The sequence below is a fragment of the Amia ocellicauda genome, chromosome 11 (assembly GCF_036373705.1).
Source record: "Amia ocellicauda isolate fAmiCal2 chromosome 11, fAmiCal2.hap1, whole genome shotgun sequence".
Taxonomy (NCBI): Eukaryota; Metazoa; Chordata; class Actinopteri; order Amiiformes; family Amiidae; genus Amia; species Amia ocellicauda.
In genome coordinates this window covers 63,248-69,060 of record NC_089860.1, presented here as the reverse complement: position 1 = coordinate 69,060, position 5,813 = coordinate 63,248, and the positions used below count along the sequence as shown (strand labels likewise).

Here is a 5,813-nt window from a genome sequence, read left to right as displayed (position 1 = left end):
GATCAGCGACATTGCTGTTACTCTTATGTAGTCGAAGGCGCAGTATAGCTCTGATAGTCTGGTGGTGACGGAGGACCTCCAGCCGTTTGAACAAGCCATTCAGCATCACCTTGTTGGGCTAAGTGCAGGCACTGTCAGAGCGCAGGGCGACCTGCCTTTGATAGAGTTTCCTAAGTGTCCCGAAATCGGTGCACTCAGAGCGTCCGTCCGTCGACAGGTTGAAATTGTAAACGCTGGTGTAGCCACTTTTAATTGAAATATGATGATGATGATGATGATGTTGTTGTTCTTGTTCTTGTTGTTGTTGTTGTTCTTGTTTTTCTTGTTGTCGTCGTGGTCGCCGTCATTATTATTGTTAAAGTAAAGCAGTAGTTAGATTTGTTGCTACCGTAAGGTGTAGAAGGCACAATAGCTTTGTGATTGTCTGATGGTGGCACAAGACGAGCAGCAGCTGTTTGAACAAGCCATTGAACATCACCTTGTTGGGGTAAGTGTAAGTCTTGTCATAGCTCAGGGCGTTCTTCCTTTGAAAGAGTTTCCAAAGTGTCCTGATGTGCCCTTGAGCAATGCAAAATAGGTCAGTGAAAATAGAAACCTTTATCTCACAGGCTGGCCCACGGGAAACCCCTGTGCGCGTTTTACCAGCCGGCTTCGATGGGAGCCATTTGAAACACCAGGACGGGTCGGTTTCCGTAGTGTAGTGGCTATCACGTTCGCCTCACACGCGAAAGGTCCCTGGTTCGAAACCGGGCGGAAACAACCCGCGGTGCATGCGTGCCAGTGCTGTGTTACCCGTCGCCATCTCTCTGCCCCAAGGCCGGCCGTCGTTTTCTCTTCCTCGGAGTGGCAAGAAATCCTGACCTTGAGAACAAACGATCGCAGAAGGGTAGCTTTGCGAGGCACTGGAACTGACACTTTTAAAATCGATACATGTTGTTGCGTTACAATACGACCGTAGCAGGATCGGCGACATTGCTGTTACTCTTATGTAGTTGAAGGCGCAGTATAGCTCTGATAGTCTGGTGGTGACGGAAGACCACCAGCCGTTTGAACAAGCCATTCAGCATCACCTTGTAGGGCTAAACGCAGGCACTGTCAGAGCGCAGGTCGTCCTGCCTTTGAAAGAGTTTCCGAAGTGTCCCGAAATCGGTGCACTCAGAGCGTTCGTCCATCGACAGGTTGAAATTGTAAACGCTGGTGTAGCCACTTTTAATTAAAATCTGATGATGATGATGTTGTTGTTGTTATTCTTGTTGTCGTCGTAGTCGCCGTCATTATTAATGTTAAAGTAAAGCAGTAGTTAGATTTGTTGCTACCGTAAGGTGTAGAAGGCACAATAGCTCTGATAGTCTGGTGGTGAAGGAAGACCACCAGACGTTTGAACAAGCCATTCAGCATCACCTTGTTGGGTTAAGTGCAGGCACTGTCAGAGCGCAGGGCGTCCTGCCTTTAAAAGAGTTTCCGAAGTGTCCTGATGTGCCCTTTAGCAATGCCAAACAGGTCAGTGAAAATGGCATCCTTTCGCCGCACTTCAGACGCCATCTCACAGCCTAGCCGACCTGAAACACCTGAGCCCGTTTTACCAGCAGGCTTTAACGGTAACCATTTGAAGCAAGAGGCAGCGCTGTCAGTTTCCGTAGTGTAGCGGTTATCACGTTCGCCTAACGCGCGAAAGGTCCCCGGTTCGAAACCGGGCGGAAACAGCCTACTGTGGGCTGGCCCTTTTCGTCATTCTTGCCCTCGTGGTTCCCCGGAGGCGGTGGGTGTCTTTTCTTCATTGGAGTGCCCGCAATCGATGCACTCAGAGCGTCCGTCCGTCGACAGGTTGAAATTGTAAACGCTGGTGTAGCCACTTTTAATTAAAATCTGATGATGATGATGATGATGATGTTGTTGTTGTTGTTCTTGTTGTTGTTGTTCTTGTTGTCATCGTGGTCGCCGTCATTATTATTGTTAAAGTAAAGCAGTAGTTAGATTTGTTGCTACCGTAAGGTGTAGAAGACAACAGTTGGTATGGCGTGTGATATCAAAACATTCAGAATACTTTTAACCTATATAATTTATAAGCTTTGTAAAATAAACCCAAATATATCTTTTGCGGGGATAAACGCTGTTCTGAGTAGTTTGTGACTTGTTTAATACCAAACATAGCATCGCTATAAAAAAAAAAAAAAAATCACTGTAAAAGCGCTAGTTATTTTTGATCTTTATAGTTATTTTCTAGGCTCAGGTTGTTTTTTAGTGCTTATAAAGGCCTGAAATATTCTTAGTGGTTGTTGACTATAGGTCTTGATGTTTAAAAATGTTTTTTTGAGAGACCAAAAGGTTCTAATAAAAGTTTAGAGTAGAGAGGAGAGAGATCGTCTCCATCTTGGTTTCTATTTGAAATTTGATGCAGTGTCATTTTATTGGTTGGTTTTGATATGTTAATTGGTAACAGGGCGGCACAAAGGCCAGACCAGAACAATGCCTTACAAGCAGATCCGGCATGTGGCCATCAGTATAAGTATGAAGGTCTGGTCTTCAGCTCGACAGACTCATACTGACCTTTCGATTTAAGACTAAAGATCAACAATGTCCGGAAACAACATCAGCGATTCGATTTAAACGAGTTTTTAGGCAAGTCTTCAGATTCTTTTCATTGACTCAGAGCGTGTTGTGTGCATGTATTGTAAATAAGGCTATAACATCTGTTTTAAGTTCTGTAAAATAATTTTTCAGCCAGTCAACAGGAGTTAATTCCCAACGCTGAGGAGATCATCTGGAACAACGACGGTAAGATTTTTGTGTTTGCGCTCATGGGTTCTTATGCATGGGTGTGTGTGGTTTGAAGCGGCTCATTAGAGTTATGAAAACGTTTTAATATATATTAATGCCGGTCTCTTTAATTACACAGAAACTATCGAAAGGCCTGTGATTAATGTCTCCAAGGATCGACCAAGAGAAGTGGTTGTCCCTAGACAGGCTGTCTGCCGACCGGGTAAGAACTAAACCCCTGTTTGTTTGTATAACGTTTCTGTAAGATGTTTGAGTCCAGTTTTGTTAATTTTAAAAAATTATCCTGTCTAACAGTATTAAGAAACGTGGTTCGAGACAACGAAAGGCCTTCCACATCGAGGGCTTGTTTCGTTTTACCTTCGAGAACCGTAACCTTTCAAGAATCTGAAAGGCCGTCAGCCCCGGTATCTGATAGCTGTGAGTATATATCTGCAGCCTGTAAGAGGTTAAAGCTTTTTATAAAGCGGTGTGGTTAAAGGTTAAACATGTCTCTTACCTTCACAGCGGTGCAAAAAGCTAAACCAGCCGAAAAACATAAGAAACGATTATTCTGTGGAGGTAAGTAAGATCTTTCAAACTTTAATGTTTTTAAAAGGGCTTTGTTTGCCCGTTGAGGGCTAATATTTAAGCGATTTAAGCGTTTCCTGTAGGGCGGGGGGTTCTGGGAAAGATCTTTAGAAGTCCGGACAGGTCTAGGCTTGTTTCTGGGGAACGTGTTTAGAAATGACCGATTGCCGTACCGTCTGGTTAGGAAGTAAAGCCGTCCGAAAGGGTTTAGTAAGTTGTTTGGCTTATCTCCCGCTATTATACTTCTGTTTTAAAGTGGTTGTAGGAAAAGGCTTGAAGGTGTTCATTGTATTTAATATTTAAACAGATCGTGAAAACGTTTGTGAAACAGGAAGTCCCGGGATCAGGAAGCGTTTACACTTGGAAGGTTCGTTTAAAAATGAAATGTTGTTGTGTGTGTGTGTGTTTTATTAACAATATTACAGTTTTTAAAGAAACATTTAAGAAACAGTTTATTTACAGCGGCTTCTCTGTTTTAAATTTATTATCAAGTCCTAATAAATATATTGTCTGTAAATAATAAGGCGTTGTAGTGAATGTCTAAGGCTATTTTCAAAGGTCTAAAAAAGCTAAAGGTTTTGAATGTCCTGGACATGTTGTTTTAAGTTTGATTTCTGTCGCCGTTTAAAGATGTAAATGTAATGTATATTTTTATTCTTCCCAAGACTCTTGGGATAGTCATTCTGTGAATGAGCTATTGAGGACAATTACCCCGTCTAAGTGGGATCAAACATCTTTCCCGGTGAGATCACCGAGAGGATCCCCCACGATGGTCTTGGAGACCCCCCAACATCTACTCAGGCCACAGCCTTCTGGGGGTAATTCAACACCCCAGATTCAGCCCGCCGCATTGTCGGGCGGAACAAATACAGGCATCCAACAACCTCAGGGGTCGCCGTCAGTCAGGGCTGACACACCACCCAACGACGGCCTAGTTTCAACATCGTCCCCCCAGACCCGTTTCTTGGCTACCGAAACGCGAAACAGTAACCCCGCGCTTGGCCAGGGTGTCACCGCAAAGGCCTTCTTGGTCTCCGTCCATGAGTATACACTCGCTCCCTGCCTCCTTCGACCGAGATTTACCGGAGCGACCATCCTTTGAAGCTGAGCCAGGCCACCAGCCCCCGGAGCTACTTCCTGAAGGTCGGCATGAGTTGCTACATACTTTGTTACAAAATCAAAGACTTGTGTTAGTGGGGCAAAACCTGGTGATAGAGAGCCAAAACACCCTTATTAATACCCTTACTAACGAATTGTACCGTATTTAATGTTTTAATAGACACAAAACGCCTTACTATTGTGGGTTGTTGGAAAAATAAAAAATAAATTAAAAAATGTCCTGACTTGGTAAAAGAACTCACAAACTAAAGGATTATGAACAAGCTAGGGCCCCAAAAAGACCTTCCCGAGAGAACATCCCCGGCCCTGTTGTGAACTCCTCTGATGTCCCAATGAACCTGGAACTATTACAAATGATAAATGATTTAAATAACCCCCAATTACCACCGATAGAATGTGAATTAACAGACTTACCTGTGAACCCCGACCTGTTACAGATGGTCAATGATCTAAATAACCACCTCCCACCGGTAGCGCTTATAGAGGTTCACCCCCTAGTTCACCCCGATTTGTTTGAAATGGTGGAGTCTTTGGAGGAGCTACCCCGACCAAATTCTGCCCCTATTATAAATGATTTGAAACAATTAGAACACAGGATGGCGGCAGAAGCAGCCATCACTATAGAGGAGGGTCTTGACATTAACCGGTTGGATATCTTTGAAGGACTTTTACAGGCTTTAAATGAGCCTCCTCAAAAAGGGGGTTTTGTAGATGTCAGCAGTGGGGGTGTTCGGAATGTGGAGGGTTCTGAGACTGATAAGGCTGTGGAGGACATGCTCTGTGAGAATGTAGGGGGTGAAGGCTTTGTTCAAAATGATGATGTGTCCAAGAGTACCAGTGATCCCGTGATTATAGATAGACCGGCCTATAACAATTTTGAAATGATTCAGTGTTTTAATTTTGCAGAACTTTTAAATTGTGACAATTATGCAGAAATATTTGTCAACATACACGAGGCTTTGCAGAAAATGCTTGAACAGGTTGCTGAAAGGGTCAGACCTCGAGATGTTGTACAGTTAGAACTCAGAGGGGATGATTTGTTTAGCAACCTATCTGTAATGCTGAGTGGAGATAATTTAGATGTCTGGCTAAAATCGAAGCGTTATTGCAAAGTAACGCAGCCATCTTAGCTGATGAAAGTCTGTCTCTGGTAATGAATGTGGTTCGTAACCCTGAGGGTGGGGCGCTTAGAAGACTGTCGAAATGCTTGAAGAACGACATAATTAGGACCAAGCTCAGGCAATTAGTGGTGAGTTCCAGTAGGGACAATAAGCTCTGTTTTGCTTACAGTTTAATAAAACTACTCACCCCCGACATGCCTGAACCCCAAGCTCTGCAAGAGGCTTTAA

General features: G+C 43.7%; 2 non-coding genes across 2 annotated transcripts; both read left to right on the top strand.

Moving 5' to 3' along the window:
• Positions 1-686: 686 nt before the first annotated feature.
• trnav-cac (transfer RNA valine (anticodon CAC)) lies at positions 687-759 on the top strand. Its single transcript has one exon. It is a non-coding gene; the product is annotated as a tRNA-Val (tRNA).
• An 871-nt stretch (positions 760-1,630) lies between these two features.
• Positions 1,631-1,703, top strand: trnav-aac (transfer RNA valine (anticodon AAC)). Its single transcript has one exon. It is a non-coding gene; the product is annotated as a tRNA-Val (tRNA).
• The last annotated feature ends 4,110 nt before the right edge of the window (positions 1,704-5,813 follow it).